The sequence below is a fragment of the Chroicocephalus ridibundus genome, chromosome 1 (genome assembly GCF_963924245.1).
Source record: "Chroicocephalus ridibundus chromosome 1, bChrRid1.1, whole genome shotgun sequence".
Classification (NCBI taxonomy): domain Eukaryota; kingdom Metazoa; phylum Chordata; class Aves; order Charadriiformes; family Laridae; genus Chroicocephalus; species Chroicocephalus ridibundus.
In genome coordinates, this window is record NC_086284.1 from 104,679,116 (window position 1) to 104,700,280 (window position 21,165).

Below are 21,165 nucleotides of genomic sequence, written 5' to 3' on the forward strand. Positions count from 1 at the left end.
TAGCATCGTGCAGGTGGGTCCTGGGCGAGGAAGGGCAGAGAGGGCAGCGGTGCCCAGGTTGCTTGTCTGCAGAAACAGGGGCAAGGAAATGGCAGTGTGTGCGCGGGTACGTGAAGCAGCCCAAGAGGTGCTGGGTAAAGCTGGGGCGTGAGGAGATGGGGAGGGGGCATCTTCTGCACTGGAGAGTTTGTAGGGTCCCTTCTCAGCCTCCTTCCCCAAGATGGGGAGAGAGTGCCACAACTGAAACAACAAGAAAACGTTCTGGGGCATTGCAGAAGGAAGCTTCTTGCTGAGAAATTACTCTGCTTACGGGTTGTGTGCTTGTAGCCTTGTGTACAATGGACAGAAAGACTGTATTGGACATAATTATAAATAAACAGGGGAACAACTGCAGTGCTGTAACATTGCTTTCCATGCTCACCTTCCTTTTTTTTTTTTAATTACTTGCACTTGATTGTTGCAATTGATTGCAATTTTGAGAGCTAATTTTAGTGTATAAATCTTATAATGGAAGCCTGCCAAGTGTTTGTGTAATGGAGGATAACAACTGCACAGAATTTGGTACAGGGTATGTTTGTCTTCCTTTCTCTACCAAATGTTGGTGACCGTTTCATGGACTTAATATACTTGTATATAGCCAATTTTCTCAAAGAAAAAAATTCAACCAACCCCCCCCCCCCCCCCCCCCCCCCCAAGGGAAAACAGAAGAGCAATTTGAACTGTGAGTTTTAAGAACAAGTTGAATTTAATGCTGATGAAAGTGATCATTGCCTTAGTTTTAGGACAAATAGCAAAACCAACTGAGTTCACTTTTAAACTTTGCATGATGGAACTGAGGGTAAATAATGTTGTTCCAACCTTAAGGAACAAATTCAATATGTTTAGCTCATGAAGTTAAAAGACCAGCATATGGGTATATAGATCTGGGCCCTTAGAAAATGTCATGGCAGTTTTCCTAGCAGCCTGGTCCAATTTCCATGAAGTTCAATGTCAGGACTTGCAGGGAGAGGAGATTTAGTTGCCACAGGGTAAAAATCAAAGATTTATTTCCAAGCGAAATGTTAACTCAGGAATAAATTTTCTTTCCACATCCATATTTTCATATATCTTGGAGTCAAGGTACAGTAAATTTGGGACTGTTTTGCAGGACTTTCCTCTTATTTCAGGTGCATTTGTCCAAAGAGGAGGAAGAAGTTTGAAGGGCTAAAGAGGATGTGAAGAATGCAGGTGGATTTGTGGTGTTTAAGGGACAATTTTTATGTGGATTGAAAACCGATACTCAATAGATTAGTTTTGGTGCTCGAATTCTTAGGTGAACTCACTTGTAAGATAAAGTACCAAAACTAATTGGAACTCATCTCATCTTTCTCTCCCACAGGTTTTTGGTGTCTCCTCTCACTTGTTTTTTACACTGTCATTCCAGTTGTGATTTGTCTTACATGCTTGTTTAAAAACAAGTTACATTTTCAAGCTCCTATTATACAAACATTTGTCTTGGTGGTTGTGCCAGAGTTATTCACAGATGTATGTTTTGGCAAAGTCAGGGCCAAGAGTGATGATAGCTGGAGGATCCACCTTCCTAAAACATCAGCTCGCTCTTTTGGTTTTGGGCATTTTTAGTTCAGCTCTGTGCCATATGGGTTTTACTTAAGGAGATCTCTTGTCCCTGCAAAAGCGTCTTTAAAAAGGATAGAACAGTTTAAATATGTTCAAGAGAATTAATTAAAATGCCTTTCAATTGAAAGTGAACGAGAGGGTTTTTTTCAAAATAAAGCTCCAGCCTTGTGAAACATTTTGCATCAATTACAAAAGGAACTTCAGTACATTTTTCTAAAATGAGGAATGAGCCAACTGCATCTGCTAGGTGTGGGAGTGACATTTCAAAATCCCACTGACAGTCGCGTTATCAAACTAAACATCATCTCTCCCTTACTGATGCTAACTGAGGAGCTCCCCATTTCTAGGGGTGAAATTGTCTCTTTGGAAAATGCCAGTGGAAGGCATGGGCACCTTCAGGCCTAAAACAGGACTGACCCCACAATTCTCTACCACGGTAAAATTTACTTTCTACAGGAAAGCAAGCTTCAGAGCCCCTTGTCCTTATTTGTGTATGGGTTCAAGCTGCAGCAGGGTAGGTTTAGGCTGGACATTAGGAAAAAATTCTTCACAGAAAGAGTGGTTAGACACTGGAATAGGCTGCCCAGGGAGGTGGTGGAGTCACCATCCCTGAATGTGTTTAAGACTCGTTTAGATGTGGTGTTGGGGGATATGGTGTAAGGGAGAACTTTGTAGAGTGGAGTTGATGGTTGGACTCGATGATCCCAAGGGTCTTTTCCAACCTAAATGATTCTATGATTCTATGTCTTGGCCAGTGCCAAGAGGGCTTCCTGAATTTAGTTTGCCAGGTCTCTTTGGTAATGACACCTTCGTCTTCCCGGTGCCAAAGAGGCAGTCTGCGGTGCTCAACACTGCCTTGATGCTGGTGGACCCAGTAGCTGCTGTCGGTCCTTCTGCTCCTGAGGCTGTGTGCTGGGATGGGGCCAAGGGGCTTAGCCGCCAGCCCACATGCCTGTCTCTGCTGGTCGTGGCCAGCTCTGGTCTCTTCAGGAGACTGTCAAAATGTCTCTCAAAAATGCCTCATTTAAATAGTGTATTTACCTAAGTCAGCTCTCCTTACCCTGTTAAAGAGGACTGAAGGAAGGGGAAAGTATGAAATATTTTCTGAGCAATGAGGACTTTCACTGTTGGTTTATATTTACAAGTTTTTTTCAGGTGATACAATAATAACATGTTATACTGTAGTGAATGTTCCTCAGTCTTAAGCATAGTCACAATTATCTACTTATTTACATCACAGTTTTCATTGATAGATTACTGGGTGCATTGCAAAAGAAGACCTTTGATGTCATATTGGCTTTAATGGGAATGAATTGGGATTTTTTGAGAAGTGAAATGTCACAGCAAAAGGTCACGCTGTGGTGCTACAGCAGAGCTGGGAGAAGACCTCTGCTGTATGCTGTCAAGCGAGCAGTGCTGTTTGCAGTTCTAGTCTTCATTAGTTTGTTTGCAAAAAGATGACAGGATTGTAGAATTATGTAGGTTAGAAGAGCTCTCTGGTTACACCTCCCTCTCAAAAAGCATTTACAAGCATTTTTGTGTGTGTGTATGTGTATAAACAGTGATCTGGTGCAGGATCATCATGCGTATTGCCACCTTGTTTGCTGTTGCGCATGTTCTGAGAGAATTTATTTGACACATTGGTCCGGAAGGGATGTACTCAGTCCTGTGAAAACTCAGGTCTCCTAGCTCTATCATAAAGAGATCAATTATATGAACTGGAAGAACGTGTCTTTGGAGAAACTGATGCAAAGAATGAGTTTGAAGGAAGGCTGGGTGGGCACAGAGAAAATAATACTGGCAATGTAGCAAACAGCGTAATAGAAAGCCAAAGCCGTAGACAGGACCAGGAGACAAAAAGAACAGTAATGAAAGAGAAGCAGTAACGTTAGAGAAGGCAAAGCTGGAAATGCAAGCAGAGAGGAGGTTGCCCTCTTTAATCTATTTGATTCGTAGATTCACTGAAACATGAGTACAGAACAGTGGTGGTGATCGTCTGCACCTGGTGATGATCATCTGCACCTGTGTCTCTTTGGGAATCCTTGGGAATACCCTTTGAGAGGGGACCTGCCGGAGGTATCTGTGAAAGCAAATCGATGTTGCTGCGAGTGCAGATGAGCTTGTTCAGCCAGGGGACATTTCTGCAAGGGCAGCTCTCGCTCTGGAGAATCAGTTGCAGAACAGAAACCAGAGGTGAAGACCCCAAATCCAGCCTGGCCTTCTGCATGACAGCAATCATGGCATATCAGGTTCTTTCTCCCCAAGGCCTGTGATCCTTCAGTTCAAGTGGCAGTGTCTCTCTTAAGATGTTCAGCTTCTTTCGCCGTGGCCTCGTTTGACAACAGACTGCCGTGCCCTCGGGTGAGACCCTCCGGCACCATGTTGCTTCTGCTCTGGAAACCTGTGCTCTGTTCAGCGTGCACAGTGTGCCTGTGGTAACGCCGGAGGAGCTGCTGTTGCGATGTGGTAACGACGCAGGAATCTGGCGAAAGAGTTTATAGCTGCTGCTGGCATCTCGTTGCCCAACACTGCGGTACTGCCTGGAGACCCCTTGGAGTCGGGGTCATGCAGGCATATGGCTGCTGGAGGAATGGCGTCGGGAAGGGGGATGGTTGGTAGGAGCCACGAGGAAGGCAGGCAGCGTGGGGCAAGCTGGGCCATAGGTGAAACAGATGGCGAAGACCTCTCAGGGAGGTGTAGAGGAGGACATGAGGAAAGTGGACATAGCGGTGGCGTGTGGCCAGCAGCCAGGCGAGAGAAGGGCTGTATCTGCAATTGCTGGTGTCTGGATTCAGGTATCAGCTGTGTTTTTATTTAAAACCTCTTGGCATACACTCAGCTGCTATTTATTATTTTTTTTTTCCCCCTCCTGAGACTTTAATATGCTCCTAAACTTTACAGTGCTTGAAAACCACAGTGCAGTTAATAGCCCTGGGTGAGCGGGGGGAGCCGGGGTGGGGAAGAGGGCAGGGGGATCAGTGCTGCTGGGAGGAGAAGACAAAGGCTGGGTTTGTGGGCTGGTGGGAACATGCCAGATAAGAGAGGGAGAGGAAGAGGATGAGAAACGGATGTCGGAAGCGGTGGGTCAGGGGTTGAGGGGCTGCAAGAGGCACACCTCGGGGTCCGGCTGCGGGGGCAGAGCAAAGCAGCCCAGTTAAAGGAGTACACGATGCCGCAAGAGTGGAGAAAAGATGCAGCTCAGCAGAAGAGGCTGGGGTTACTCCTAGGCAGCTTGTAGCCTTTTTTTAAATTTATTTATTTTTTAAATTTTTGGTAGGGCGATGTCGTTAGTGAAAGTCAGGCTTGGTTAAGGGAAATAGCTCGTTGTGGGGTGGGATGCTGTGTTCGTAGGACAAGATCAGATGTTCCCCACCGGTGCTGAAGCCAAACCAGCAATCTACCTTAGAGGCTGGTTCGGAAAAACACAGAAGAAACCATTCTGAGCAGCGTTGATGTTGAAGGACTGTGTCTGGAGCTGACTGCAGCCTGCTCCCTGTTTCTCTTGGCTTGCTTTTCAGAAAAAAAAATAATTACTTTCTTGAGCATCTGGGTGATTTTTTTTCTTTTTTGATTTTTTTTTTTTTTTTAAATGCTCCAGGACTGAGTTGCTGTTGAAAGGGATAGTATTATCCCACCTTTTCCTTTGTGGGGCCCCATGTTCCCACTGCCTTGCTTGTGTCAGTACCAGCACTCTCAGGCCATGTGGATGAAAAATGACCTGGTTTCATCAGATGCAGTTTTGGGCAACTTGATTTGACTGACATGTGGGTGCAGCCATGGGGTGGCATGAAAGAGCTAGTGGGGATGTGCAGCCTTGGGTTGTGCTGTCCTTTTCATAGTCTTGGTTAAAGTGTACTCTGAGTGACATCTCCTGCCTTTCAGTTTTAGTTTTACTGTCAATATTTAGTTGATGGGGTGATCAGTGCAGACAAAAACACCTTGCAGATCCCATTTGCCTTAATCCTTCCTTTCCTCTCAGCATATGTTCCAGTTAGTGCTCCTCGAGTGGAGCTGCTGCGAGATGAGTCAAAGCATCTGTAAGTGCCGCTATTACATTAATGCTTGTAAATAAAGGACAAGTTTCTCGAGAGCGCTGCCTGCTCCATGGGCTGTCCCTGGGCTGCAGCGTCAGACCTGCTGAGAGCTGCGTATTTAGAAAGCCGGGCTGATGTTCTCACGGAGATAGAGATGTCTCGCTGGCAAATGCTGCATAGCCGGGGTTTAGACTTGCTAATGGTGACTAAACTATGAGTTGTCAAGAATGTGTTGGAGGCGTGATATGAGGGGAAAAAATGGAATGAGGTAAGAGACAGGTCTTGGGCAAGAGCACAGAAAGGGGTACTGCAGTGAAAGAGAGAGGATATCCCTGGCAGGTGAATGGCAGAACAGCATTAAAACAGGGTTTCAGTATTAGATGTAGGGGATGATGATCCAAGAAATGTGTGTGTGTGTATATATATATATATATATATATATATATATAAAAAAAATCATGGAGGATAAGCCTGTAGGAACAGTGGAATGAATGAAACAGAAGTGGTTTAGTTCTAATTTTTTTTTTTTTTATGCAAGAGGTGGGTGTGTTGCTGAGACATGGAGACAGCTCTATGGTGGCTCAGTTTGCTGACAAAAGCATTGAGTTGGCATGAACAGTGTTGGGCCCAGGAAGGGCCATGGGCAGCTGGCAGTGCCCGAGAGGTGAGAGCGTACGTGCAGGTTGGGGGGATCGGAGCCAGAAGAGAGCAGGACAGGACAGGTTGACTTCACCCTGCCAGCAGTGTGCTGTGCTGGTGTGGTTCTACCCTACACCCCCGGCCCCAAGTGTTAGACCAAGTCACTGAAATATAGAAGGTGTTTTTTTTTCCATCTGTGCACATGTCAGCGTTTCTTGTTTTCCCCTCATTTTGTTCCTTTGCCATCTCTGCTCCTGGGAGCTCCCCTTCTGACTGCTCTGCTCTAGATGGGCTCTTTGCCCTTTAGCTCGCTAGACTTATGCTGCCATCACTTCGGAAGCGACCCCAATCCTTACGAGTGTGACATGGGTTCCCTCTGCCCTGTGGTCCTCAGGAGGGGACTGAACAGACCCCTTGATTGTGCAAGTTGTCTTTTCGATAGCATCGCTCAGAGACGGGATGCTAGGGAGATAGCATAACCGGCTCTTTCCACTCAGCTTCAGGGGGGTGGCTATTAAAAGCTGAGCTAGGAAGCTTGACAGGGTAGTGCAAGCTACGTGACGGTTGCTTTTTTTTCCAGATTTGCAGCAAGATAGGAAAAGCATTTGGACGTGACCTGTCTATAGCCTGAGATAATTTCTGCACTGGCAAACATGGGAAGAGATAAAGCAATGGAGAGCTAAGAGCTAAATCTCTTCTGTACAAATGCTAGGAGCATATGTAATAGGATTGTTGAATTGGAGTTACGTGTTTTCAAGGATAAGTACTGTATGTTGATACTGTACTGTCGTAGCCATTCTTAAATCAAAAAAAGGACTGGGGATTTAAAGTAGTTGTTGGGGATGCTTGGGTTTCACTCTGGGCTTCTAGAATAGCGAAAGAGAAGAAAAGGCCTTTGCAGATAAGACAAAATGAATCCCTAAGGAGGCTGGAGCTGTGACTGAGAGGAGTGCTGGGGGGAGAAAACAGGAGCACTCTGACCTCAACATAGTACGGTGTCAAAGATTTTTCTTACACAAAATACACAAGTAAGGAAAATGATTGTAGATCTCTAGGTGAACTTTGGTTAATTTATGTGATAAAATTTTAATTGTCTTAAAATATTTTTCACTTGTTTTTCTGTGGACCTTTCAAAAGACATATTAAAAACTGTGCACATCCCAACCTCTATGTTAAAATGCATGTTACTGAAGATCGAGTTTTGAGCAAGCTAAACTTAAAAGATGTCAGAACTGAGGCTGTCTGCCTAATCTTTACTTGTCCTCTTCACACGTGTGTGCTTTGATGCAGTGTTTAATTACAGGACACCTCCTGCCTTGCCAGCAGCACATTTGCTTCCTGGCTGGGCTGGCGGCGGGCACAGTGAGGTGCTGCCTCTGACCCTGGTTTTGTTGCAAGAGGGACTTGAGGATGGGGAAGAGGGACAGTCTTTTTGTTCCTTGTTGCTCTCTGATTTGGGAAACCTGAGGTCTGCTTCTCCTGGGCACTTGCTGGCCCAGGTGGATAAAAAGCTGGTCCAGGTTAGGTCTGGCTCATGGTCCTGTGTCTGTCACTTGTGCTCTTCAGCCCCTAGACAGGGGAAGGGAGGGAGATGCCTCATGTTGGAGGGAGATGCTTTTGGGGCAGCCAGGGGCTGGCTTTTGTGGGGCGGGAGAAGGATTTTGGCACGTGAGGCAGCCGTGTTTGGTGTGAGTGTGCCCGAGGAGCCGGTCTGTATGGAGCACATGGCGACTGAAGCTCTCCGAAGCTGCTGCCGACCAGAGCGCTGGACCGAAGCCAGCACAGCTTCTCCCTGGGGCTCCCCGCACCGCTCTGGAGGAGGTGGGAAACGGGAGAAGCTCCCAGCCCGGCCTTGGGTATCGACACAGATTTTAATCATAGTGGAGCAACAGTTCTGCCCGTCATTAGGATTTACGCCAGCATGTTTTGAGGCTTTCAAACTGATATCCTTCATGCACGTGTAGTAACGCAGATATAACTTCCCAGAAAAGTTGCTGATCTACTGTTGGTCCTGCCTGAAGTCCTTACAGATGCAATCCCTCTCTTGCCAAGTCCTCCTTGCTCCACAAGGTGTATGTGGGGACCCTGTTTTTAGCTGAGTTTCTGCCTGTTTACAGGGAAAGCATTTCTTTCTTGAAAACCCTGAGTCCCTGCTGAGGGCAAGCGACTACCAACACAAGGTAAATGAGCCTTTCTGGTAAATGGCCAAATGACTTTGTCCTGGCCCAGCGACTGTCGGGAGCCTCTCTTAGCCGTCATGAAGGTGTATCAGGACCTGGGCTGAGTATTTGAAGCTGCTGCCTGAAGCCTGAATGAGGGTCCTGCTCCAGCCTCAGTGCCTTTCAGTGCCTGGGTGGCATGGTGGCAAGCAGGCTGCGATGAGAAGCCTGCCCACTTTATTTCTAGTTTGGCTAAGGGGATTGCTACCGTTTCTTGCTTTTTGTTGTTGCAGTTGCTAATCCTGCAGGCAGGCTGATCATTCTCATGTGTTCTTGGCATTTGTTTTTGTTTACTTTTTGATGAAAATCCCCTTTTTGTGTTTTTTGTTTTGATTTTTCCCTTCCCCATCCCTGCCAGTGCTGGTGTGAATAAATGGGAAGATGCCTTACTTTACCTGCAGCATACTGGAGCCTCACTTTACCTGCCGTATAGTGAAGGGAGATGCTTTTATTTCTGTCAGTGGGTTGCTGGGAGAGGGAAGGTATAGCTGTACATCTGAGTTGTGGATCTTGGCCCCAAATCTACCACTGGGGCAAACTGGTATCCTTCCGGGGTGGTTGGTGGAGCTTGTGTGCAGTTTGGTGGATCCTTGTGGAGCAACCCCAGCTTGGAAGTTTTCATCTGAGAGCTGCTGCATGGGGTGATGCTGTGGGATTCGGGCCGTTTGCTCTCAGCAGTTGCCTCCTCTCTTTTTCAGCTGCGTCATTCTTTGACCGTAGCTGATACATTGTCAACTAGCAAAATATTGTTCACGTTGAATTACGGATGCATAAAACAACGACGGGCTTTTAATTGGGCGGCTATTCAGAAAGCAGGTGCTTCCTCTCGGGGTTTAAGTTACCAAATTCATCAGGGCATTTCAACTTCTTGCATTTTAAATTCCCTGATCCTAAAGAACAAAGTCATTTTCTCAGCTTTGGAGGCTGACATCTGCTTACAGGGATTAAGCGTGTTCCTGTAGTAGCGGGCACAGATTTTCTTTGTGGAGGGGGATATATTGAACAGAGTATTAAACCCCAGTAGAAGTTCCTGTACTGGGATGGAAATTGCTTTGCAGGTTTGGAGGGAGGCACGTTGGAGCTTGCTTATTTATTTGGCAGATGTCTGATGACGTTACATCATCTACAGCGCTTAAAGCCTGCGAGGGTTTTGAAAGGGCTCAGTGCTTTGTGGTGGGTCGAGTGGCAACGGCAAACTCTCCTCTTCCCGTTTTCTTGTTGTAGGAAAACAACCGTTTTAAATAACGAGCTATCAGCAAGCTCTGCCTCCCACAAACCTGTATTTTTGAGATGATGTGAAGAGGGTTGGTCAGGAAGAAGGGACATAGAAAATCTCAGTTGGATGGTGCTCAGGGAGTCATCAATCAACTCAAGTTTCCAATCTCTGAACAGCATGTGGTGATGATATTTGCTGGGGATAAGTGACCTTTTACTACTTTAGTTGGACAGGCGTTCTAGAGATTTATTTTTAAAATGCATTCTGTTTTACTGCCTTAAACCTATGTTGGTGCTTCCCGTTTAGCGTTTCATGAGAGCCAGACTAAACCAAATTTGGCCCCCAAGCGTAATTTTGCTGACAGCATGCAGTCTGGAGCCAAGCTTTTTATAAAACTCACGATCAATAGAAATGGTACAATTAGCTAAATCCAAGTCCAGTGGAAAGAGTTGCTTTTAAACAAGTAAATGTTCCCTGCAGGACTGGCAGCCCCAGATACTGCAGCCCTGAGTGCCTGGAGCTGACCGACTGCAAACCAAAGGGAAACTGACTTAATTGGGTTTTGTGGCTCTGGCAAAGCACAAACAGCAACAAATAGTGAGAAGCAATTTGGATTTGAATTATTTCCCCCCCCTGCATTAATAGGTCAAGGTGATGTTAGTAATAAAAATCCGGCCAGCTCTTTGGCTGCCATAGTTTGGCAGAGGTCTGTTGCAGGTAATGAGGGTCACGCAGATTAACACCAGCTGTGTGCATCTGGCATGATGTTTGAAGTTGACCTGTTAATCTTTCTCTTCCATTCCAGAAGCTACGTGGGACAACAAATGTTTCCCTACCTTCCTACTTGCTTCCGTAACGCCCTCATGTGAGTAATGACCGGGGTGGTTTTGGTAAAGACTTTTACTGTTGTATCTGCAGCTCCTGCCCACCCTCCTTCTTGCTCTGCTAACTTGGCCCTTTGTTGCTCTGTGCTAGGGCAGTGCTCCATAGCCTGCAGAGGAGAACGAGTATAGAAATAAAAATGTTAAGGCTTTTTTGAAATATGCATTGTAATACATAGTGAAATGTTTATACGAAAAATCGTGTCAGCAGCTGCATGTTTTATCAAAGCAAGTATATTCAGAAATGTTTATAGAAACATGACAGCACTAAATCTGGATAGTTGGTCACTAATCTTTGCAAAGATACAAAACTGATTAAATAAAAAAATTCCCCTGAGGCACCCTGTAACTTGCAATATATGTATGACCCAAGCTCTTAAAGGCTTCTCTCCTGCCCTTATTCTTCTCCACACTTCCTCCATGTGGTCACTCCAAATTGCTGCCAGCTGGCCTATTTGTCATGTGTGTTTGTTTGTGCTGCTTCTAATTTTTGACCTTTCAAAGAGACAGACAAAATCTGTGGCTTATGCAAATCTTTGAATTTGCAGCCAGCCTAATAGTGGCAGGGAAAAACGTAGGGAGTTTAAACCACAGAAGGGAACAGATTCTGTTCTTTAGTGCCTCACTATTGACCATAGACTCTAGCACGCCTATAAAAGAGCTGAAGCCTTGCCTGTTGTGTCTGAGGTTTTCTTACCTCCATGTTGCCTTCTGCCCTTATTTCAGACATCAGGATAGGTTCCTTCTGGTGTGTTTTCAGATTGACAAATATGATCCATTTTGTTTGTTACAGGGTAAGTTAGTTTGGTTTTTTGTTGTTTTTTTTTTTTTTTCAACTGAGTAGTTTTGTAGTGTAGTACCTTCACAGAGACAAAAACGGAACAAAAAAAATGGATTTAAAAAAATGTCAGCATTGTAGAGAAAGAAGAATGAAACTGAAGACTGATACATGATCAAACTGAATGCGCCAGTATGTGAATACGTGGCAGAACAGTCAGTTAACAGAAAGTGATAGTGAAATTGCGTGATATTTCCAGTTTCCCTAGAGTGAAAGCATGTGCAATTTACAACGGATAAAGAAATGTTATGTGTGTTACGTCTAATACGTTAATTCTGCCAGTGCAGTATCCCGAGGTTTCAATCCCCCACAAGGTTGACATTTATATTATAAAGAGATGCATGGACATTTATTGAGGATATAGACTGACAGTGCATCATAAAAACAAAAAAATAAGAGAAAAACGTGAAAGGTCTCCATTCTTTCTTTCCATTCTTTCTTCCCTTCTCTCCCATTGCATCGTACCAAATGTTGGCTAATGTCAAAGAGGCTGGCACTCTGAAAGCTGTTGCATCTTTCACAACAAACCGTGAAGTTAATTGCCTGTTTTTTGGGGTGGGGGGAAGGAGACTGTTGTGTGTGGCATTTTCGTGCTTGTGCATGGCTTGGGTTCTCTAAGAGCAAGTCTTCGGCACTTCCAGCTTGGAGCATCCTGCCCCATCCCACAGCTGCGTCGCCAGGGTGGTAGTGAATCAGACTGAGGTATTGATGCAGTATATAAACCAGGTATAGTTTGCCTGGTTAGCTGTAAGCTAGCCCCGTTTCCATGCCGTGCTTCACTGCCGAGTGGTGGAGGCGTGGCTCTGAGCTTCAGCTATACTTTTAATCAGGGCCGCGTGTTCGTGCTCCCCCTCCTTGCAGCGACACAGGTATTTTCCTCATTGCACAGTACGCAAGTTAAGGGAGCCAAAATGGCCAGAAAATAAAAACGTGGTGTTTTACCCAGCTGTGTTTTGTGAGCTGTGGGGCTAGAAGAGGGCTGGTGGCTGTATGGAGGCGGGAACTGTGTCGGCAGCACGTGGCAGCCCTGATGTGGAGTCGTTTCAGTGGGGTGAGGAGGGGCAGGGATGGGGGGCAGGTGGCTGCCTGAGGGTGCTGTTGGCCAACAATGCACATCTTCCATCTTGGTGGAGAAGGGATGGCTAGATGACATGGGAAATTACAGCCAAAACTATAGCAGCGCCTAGATACATCAATTTGGACTGAAAGCCCAGCCTGGAGACACTGTGTTTAATAAAGCTGCATCAGAGATCTTGCTGTCTTTTACTTACAGCTCTAGCGGACTTAATCAGTGAAGGTGTCCTGTGGCTAGTGCACATCCTTATTTCAATTAATGATGTTTGGGTGTGATGAATTGAAAGGCGCTAGGGTGGATACAGCCATCTACTCTTCCTTCGGCATGTTTCTTTGTTATCTCGCAGGGACCTCTGACTGCCCACCTGCACCAGAGTGCTAGTTAGCAGCAGTCTCCCCAGCTTTCAGTGCCTGTTGAAGTAAAGATATGTCACCGTTCACTCCTACCTAGCAAAACCTATATGCATGATGATCAGCTCTAAGCAGGTAACTGGAGCTCTGGTTAACATCAAGGGTGTTTTTGATGCATCTAAAGTTAATCCCATGGATAAGTCTTCTGCTGAGGAAAGATGGGCAGTTTCCAAGGCTGCAAGGTGCTTTGGTGCACCTTGCTTAATGAGAGCAAACAGAAGTGGAGGTCACTGGTAGCCTATGGAGCACAGTTTCAACAAGATTTCCTCTTGTGCAGAGCCATGTTCATCAACGATGCCCCTCAGAGGCTCTGACATAGGGTGGAAACTTCTCTTGCAGTGTGGTGCTTCCTGCCACTCCTTCACTCCAAAGCCCAGTGATAGATGGACATCCTTAATTAACCCTTCCTTGCCAGCTATAGGGTTGTGCTTTTTTCTGTGGATTTTAGAGCTTCTTCACTTGTATCCTGCAAGCTGATATCCCAGGAGATACCTTTTTAAGGACCAGCCAGAGATCCATGCTGAGAGTGGGGTGGAGAGTGAAGAAGAGGAGCATCTCCCTGGAGATGCCTCTGGATCACTTGTGCCGCAGGATCACCTGATGGGAAGAGTGCAGGAGACCTGAGGCCCTGCTGTGCTGGCCCAACTTCAGCCGGCCTGACCTCGGCTGGTCTCCAGATAGCTCAGCTTGCTTTTGCGGAACCCCAAAATGTGGAACGTGGTCATTTAAGTTTGAAGAGTTCCCTTATCTGTTGAGTGTGGCTACACTGGGGGAAGTGGGCCAACTGATAAAAGTAATTTCTTCAAGTTACTGAGTGCAGCATTCTCGACATACTTAAGCATACAATCTCTGATTACTGCTTTTGTGAAATTAATGCAACTGATACAACTATTTTATTGCTCTGCAATGTATTTCTGTGTTCTCCTTGCCGTTGACGTATTTATTGACACTTTAATACATACCTACCACTATTCATACATGCAGCTATCCCACTCCGTAGGGGAGTCGGGGGTGTGAGGGATAGAATAGGGGAGAAATAACTTCGGTCACACAGACTTATGTGGAGAAGGATCTGTCCTTATACACTGATATCTCCCAGAGCTTCTTACAGTTGGAACAGTGACAGCAGGCAGCGTCGGAGTCCACCTCCCAAATGTTGTGTTTAATCACAAATCGGGCTTTAACGTTCAAGTAACAGACAAATACTGGAAAGCGTCATAAGAAATAAAAGGAACAGGCAGGACTTTAAAAGGGAGTGGAGGGGAAACATACAAATGAGGAAAATTAATCAGCAGTTCTAGAACAATTATGGCTTTCAGAGTATGAGGCTTTTGCCAGTAACAGTGACCAGGTCTCTGCCCTTGACCTTGTTTAAGCAGTTAAATCTGTATATGAACTCTTAGTCTTATGGATCACTCAGAGAAATTATGCACCTCTGAGCGTTCAAAACCACATTTGTGCAAGTATAGAGGCATGGTCAAGAGGCAGTGAGTGTGTAATACCATGAATTTATACCGATTGTATGTATCGTGTGTCAGCGTTGCCACTGGTTTGCAAATACTCAGGAGTGGGCTTGCAGGAGCAGGACCATTGTTCGAGTATCGTGAACCATATATTCTTTGCCTGCTTTGTTCATAATGAGCTATGGCCTTCTTCCAAATAATAGTTTGGAACAAGATTTGGAGACTTTTTACTTTCTTTTAAATTTACTGGTATCAAAAGAAAGCCAAAGGTTTCAGACTGCAATTCAGAGAAGATGCTTCCAGTTGCTTCATGCTTTCCTCCTGCTCTTGTTCTGCACCTCCTTTCCTTCCCTGCTAACTGTGAAAAAGAGCCAACTTTTAAACAATGTTTCCTGGTCATGCCTCTCAGTTTCTTGTTTTCTTAATAAAGGGAGTCTGAACAATTTCCTGTAATTTTGATGCTTTTCAAAGCGAAATGCGCTAGTGGCATTTCTCAATACTGTCCTACCTTAGCATGGCTGTGCCACGCTTTGCTCTTGGTGTCCAAGCTATGTACAGAAATCCTCACAACGTTCTTCTGTTGTGGGTTGGATACAAGGGTGTAGATAGACGTGTGCTTTGTGGACTGCTAGGGACTCACAGGAGGTTGCCGTCCTGCTGCCGCTGGGTAGTACTGTAAACTGTTGGAAGTCAGTGGCTTTCAGGTTTTCTGGGAAATCCATGTTTGTGAGTGCTTGCTCTTTTTTGGCACTCACTGTCATCTGGTTTAGCAGAGAACTGTTTGCTTAAGTGTGTCCCCAGCTTCCCTGGACTGAAACGGGTTGGGAGTGCTGTGGCTGGCCCTAGAGCTAAGCTTATAGGCATCTTTGGCAGAACGGTGTGGAAGGAGGAGGATGCAGCTGTCATGGTCATAGGCATGGTTTGACTGGATCAAACCCTTCCACAAGCTGTAAGGAAGCTTCAAGGCAGCGTAACTGGATGGACCAACACTGATGAAAGGCTTATCTCCTCTTGATGTGGATTTGTCCTCTCTGTCAGGCACAATCCTGGGCATTTGACTGATGATTGTTTGGGAGGGTTCCCCTAAGCTTGGGGTCAATGAGCCTCTCATGTGGGAGGGGACATGTGGGGGTCTCTGCTCCAATCTCCTGCCCAAAGCAGGGACACCTCTGGGACCAGACCTGTCTGCTCAGGCCTCTTTTCCAAGCAGGTCTCGAAACCCTCCAAGGACAGAGACTGCACAGCCTCTCTGGAAAACATGATCCCGCTTCACTTTTCACCTTGAGCATCTTTATGGTGAAGATCTCTGTATATCCAGACAAAACTGCCAGTGATTCACTTCATGACCACCTTAACACAGTGTACCCAGAGTTGGTATGGGCACCACCAATATGGATGCCTGACAGAGACCGTAGATGGACACAAACTACGCCTTGAAATTAAAGATTTGCTCATTATGAGGAGCACAGCACTACCACAAGTAGATGGTAATAGAGTTATGTGAGATGTGACCTGGCAGTGAACAAGGGGAGTATAAATAGGAAGAGTAAGAAAAATAGCATGCACTTTCTGATAAAACTGTGTTGTCTTTCAATGGAATAACTTGATGTGTTTTTTTTAAAAGGGAAAAAGACCTATGAAGTAGCAAGAACAAATTAATGGAAAAGGAGAAAAAGGGAAAGCACTGAGACATAAACCAGAGGGCTGTATTTACTTAAATCTCTGAGAGACCTCTGGGGATGGCAAGTCCAGTTGCGACAGCCCTCTCTGCCAGCTGTAGTGTTTATAACCTCAAGTCATCCTGTGAAAGTCAGTGGTGGGAGCCCTCTGAATGGAACCTGAAGTCAAGATCTCTGCTCATGTCAGACGGCTTTGGGTCAGGCTGCGAGTGAGGGGTGTGAGGTCAGGTCCACCCTGGAGTGAGGTATTAACTGAACAGTGTGATTTTGTGTCATGCTTGGGTCTGGGGATGTTGAAACCATGTCGGGGCTTCTTTTCATTGAGGTGACATTGAGGGAAGTTTGTTTACCATCTGGCTGTAAAGATTTGGGAAAAAAGAGAAGAAATAAATTGGAGCTTATTTTCTAAAAATGAGAACATGTGCAGTCAACCAGCAACTTTTATTTTTATGCAACATGTCTAAAGTAGATGCAGGTCTGCCTACTTTCTTAGTGTGCATCCGTCAGAAAGTAATAGCAGCAGTTTATGTTTCTGAACTGTTTTTTTCTGTGAGGGTGTTGGAATACTTCACGGGGAGGATCAGTTGATGGAAAACAGTGCCATTAGCCTGGATCTGCCCAGTGGTCTGGTCTGCAGCATGGCTGGTGGTGGGAAGGCGGCTTGTGGGCTTGTGGCAGGAGCTTCCTGGGCCAGTCTCATTCCCAAAGCCTGCTTTGGGCTGTGCAGGCAGCTGTGCAAGAGCATCCTTGATTTTGCTGCATGCTTTCATGGAGAGTTTAGAGAAGCAGACTGTGTGCATCTGCCTTCATGACTCTTCCTTCTCCTGCCCATCCTTTCGGCTGGATTGTTCCTTTCCCTGACTTGCCCATTGCCACCACTTGACAGTGAGCTGTTGAGAAAGCGTCATGGCTTTGGATGGGTCAATCACACCTGCACTGTGAGGGTGGAGGTGTCAGTGACATGAAGGGGGTGTGTATGGATGGTATTGATGCTGCCATAATCTTCTCCTTCAATATAAAGCTCAGTGTGGGAGGGAGGGAGCGAGGACACTTGTGGTAGCCTGCCTGCTCTGGTGAAAGGTGAGAGTTGAGTGCCTGGACAGAAGAATTACTGGAAGGGTGCTTTCTGTTGTGCCAATGGAGTTAGCAGACATTTATAATCCATGCTTGAAGCTGCATGCTCAGTTTGTGAACTCTGTAAAGAGGCAGTCGCTCGGTTGTTTCCTTTGGATCTGCTGGGGCTGGAGGGACTTTCTGCCCCCCTAGTTCCTGCCTCCAACACATGAAGAGCCCACGGGAACGCACCTGCACATGCTTGCGGTCAGCCTTTCTCCACCCAACAGGCAGGTGAGCGCTGGAGGGAGCGGGCAGGGCTGTCCTTGCTGGGGGTGCTCCTCCGGCTCTGGGGAAAGGATGACAGAGCCACGGACTGTAGTCTCTGTGGGCAGGGTGGGGGAGATGGATGGGGATGGTGGGTGTCCGTCTGTGGCCGGTGCATCCTCTGCTGCCTGGCCTCCCCTAGCTCTGTGGCTGTGAAGAGATTTCTCTGTGAGCTGTGAGAAGATGCCTCCTCTGGGAGGAGCAGGGGGAGACTGAGCCATTAGAACAAATTTTGGGCTTTGGTGTATTGTCTGTCACACTCCTCCTGAGAGCAAGGGAAGAGACTGAGTCTTGGTCTCATGCTGGTGCAAGCTGGAATTTATCCCTAGAGTGAAAGGAGTCATACCCATGCCAAGTAACGTGTGGTCAGGTGCTCAGTCAGCCCTGAATTCACACCCTGAGTTCATGGCTGCGAGTGCGTTTCATCCTGTGGCAAGGAGTTAGAAAATGCAGTCGGGGCCAGTGCATGGAGATGTGTGGGGCTGGGATGATAACCAAGGACCCCCTGCTCGGTGGCCCCAGCAGAGCTCTAGGAGAGAGGAGCAGTGTGATTCATGGTCTGATGGTATGGGAGATGTAACCAGCGGGCTCCCAGCTGCCTCTTCCTCTTTGATGTCCCGACCCTGTGCTTGGGCAGCTGCGTGCTTGGCCAGGGCGGAGGACCCATCTGCCCAAACTCTGCCTTTTTTTATTCCAGCAAGGCAAGTTTTCACCCTAAGCTGTCCCCTGAACCAGCAAGCCACTGTCCTGCCACAAGCACTGGTACACGTGCCAGGAGGGGAGTGCATGGATAGAGTGTGAGATCTTTCTTTAAGGCAGCATGGACTTTGGTAGGTTTAAGCCAACTATGCCACTGTGGTTTTTTCGGTACTATTGGGCTTTATACTGGGGCTGGTATCTTCTGTCCTCTCACCATTGGCATAAAAACATAGACAATAGGTCAGGTGCTCTAGCTGACTTAACACAAGCGTGTTTTGAGTCAGGATTTCACCCTGGGTGAGCAGGCTGTGTCTGGATCAGGTGTTGGTGACACAGGACCAGGGCATCAGTTGTAATCCTGCCTCTGCTCAAGGACTGAGGCCACGAGCAAACCACTCGCTCTCCGCTTGGCTGTGCAGAAGATGGGGATAATACTTGCCGCACAGGGATATTGTGAAAGTTAATTTGCTAATTATTTATAAAGCACATTGGAGTGCTGCTTCAGTTCTACACAGTGTTATGATAACATCTAATTAGTAATTCCTTATGATGCTTCATTTTCTTTCTGCTATAAATATTGGCCTAATATAGGGACAACTCTGCCTGCGCTAGTCATCTCAGTGAATAAGCAAGCTTGATTTGGTTTGTAAATGGTCTCTCTTTCCCCCCACCTCCTCTTATGCCATCTTACCCATAAAAACGATGTCCCCTTTGGTGACCTGCTGCCTGGCTGGCATCTGTTGGCAGGGCGCTGCCTGGGGAGAAGTCATTCCTTGAATGGAAATGTCAGCCTTCTGGCAACCTACTTGCTTTTCCTGGGCTTTCGCATCCTTCTCCAGCCTCATGGCTCTGGGCCCTTTGTTACTGGGCTGGGGCAGGCGAGAGATGGCAGGAGGGAAAGGAGCAGCTGCTGTGGGATGATCTTTGCCCTCCATTTCAGTGGGATCTAGACCAAGAGCTGGGATAACAGGATGCAGGATTTTCTATCTTCTCTAAGATAGACATTCTTTCTTTCTTCCTTTGCATGTGTTTGCATCCTATATTGTGCTGCTGTATTTCATGTTGAGTGCAGCATCTTGTTTTCACTTCAGCCAGGGCAGTTAAGAGATTTCACACAGCAGTGTGTTGTTTTTCCTTCTCAAAATAAATAATGCTCAGGGACCTTTGCTGTACATCACACGTTGCTGGTTTTACCTGGCTTTAAGTGGCTTTGGGCTCTCTTGAAGGTGTGAATATCCTGTATGATTAATACTTCAATGCAGTGAATCCAAAAGCTTGTGATACCTATTTTTAGTGTTGAAAAATTTTGACAACTAATGTAAGCCTACGATATCCATCATTTGACAGCATCATCACCAGCGTACAGCTTGTCACTCTCATTGTGAGCTGATTTTTCCAACGAAATTAAAACTATTGGCAGGGATGAGGTGGAAGCGTGTCAGAACGCAGCATGAAAATGACAGCAACTACCGCCTAGTTTCTTTCAAAGAAACGAGAGGAGGTGTTTGGATTAGAAGTCTTGAATAAAACGTTCCTCCTTGAGCCTTCTCATCAAAAAAGGAAACAGTCCCTGCTTTGTGTAACTCTGGCTTATCATTGCGCCAGGCGGCAGTTCCAGTAAGGACTGACCGGGCTCGTGGGCACTGCTGCGAGGCTTGTGCAATGTGGGGTGTCGCAGCGGTACCCGCTTCCCCAGTCAGGGGGAGCTGGGTTGGAGCCACCACGCACAGCCAGGTGACCCTATAAAACCATCCCAGTGCTGGGGAGGAGCAGAAGCTCGTAGCAACTTTGGATACATGTGTCCATGCATGCTTGCATGCCTGTCCAGAAGAGCTTCACCATTGCGAGTGTCTTCTTGAGGCCAGATGACTAGAAGCAGGCCTCTTCTATAGATATTAGAAGTTATAGAGGTATATATAGATATATAGAAGCTGTAGATGCCCCATCCCTAGAAGTGTTCAAGACCAGGCTGGGCTTTGAGCTACCTGGTCTAGTGGGATATGTCACTGCCCATGGCAGGAGCGTTGGACCTAGATGATCTTTAAGGTCCCTTCCAACCTAAACCATTCTATCATTCCATATTAATCCTGTACACACAGAGGTGTTTCACCTGCACGCACTGGATGGTCGCAGTAAAGAGAAGGAGCCCTACCTTTGCCTGTGAAGTTATGTGCGCTGAGTGTCTGCAAGTAACGTGCCCCGAGTATGCACTGCAAAGTCGGTGTGAGAACTGCCAGCCACAAGCAGCACGGTGAAACGCAAGCCTTAAATTTTAACTTGTGCTTGCTCCAGAGGTGGTTCATGCCTCTTGTCATTCGTCTTGGTTTCGCAGGGCAAGGGTGCTGGCTCATCGCCAGCATCCACTCCCTGTAGCTCATTAGAAACCTTTTTCAACTACCCTTGCAGTATAACAACGGGGATCAGTTTTCCCATAAGTTGATATATCTGCTGACCTCTCCAAAGGAAAAAAACAACCCTGTAGTTCATTAGCTTACTTTTGTAGAGGCTGAAAGGGAACTATTTGGCCCTGAACAATACCTGCCTTTCATAGCTCCCCTCCTAATCCCAAATAGAAACATGAGGCTGAGAAAATCTTTCTGATAGCAGGGAGTATGGATACATTCAATCTAGTATAATTTTTCATGGTGTTAACATTCTTGAATTGTTAAGGGCTGTTTTCCAGGTTTTTATTGGACAAGGTGAAGGTAGGCAGCGTTAAACATCAATTTTAGGGGGTAGAAGTGATTCTGATGGCGGTGTGATGGTTTTCCACCAGTGCCCTCTTGTGAGCTGTGAGCTTCTACATCACAGAGATCCAGTTTGAAAGCTGAGGCTTAAAAAGGAAAAAAAAAAAATACAGCTGAAGTCAACTTTCCTCCTCAGTTTATCATTGAATATAAGCTGGCTCAAGCCAAACTGTGTCCCCACCTACACAGAGACAACCCTTTGCTTTAGCAGTATTGTTGGTCACAGTCCTTCCTGCCAGATGCATGAGGCTGCGCAGGCACAAGTGTT

General features: G+C 46.3%; 1 protein-coding gene across 5 annotated transcripts in view; it reads left to right on the forward strand.

The window, feature by feature from the left end:
* TIAM1 (TIAM Rac1 associated GEF 1) overlaps positions 1-21,165 on the forward strand; it is a 192,342-nt gene that overhangs the window by 47,287 nt on the left and 123,890 nt on the right. For 3 of the 5 annotated variants that reach the window (XM_063346803.1, XM_063346817.1, XM_063346826.1), the window contains exon 3: positions 10,531-10,590. The exons of the other annotated variants lie outside the window; for them this stretch is intronic. The gene's annotated coding sequence lies outside the window, so the exon portion shown is untranslated. The remainder of the gene's footprint in view (positions 1-10,530; positions 10,591-21,165) is intronic. 5 annotated transcript variants of the gene reach the window in all.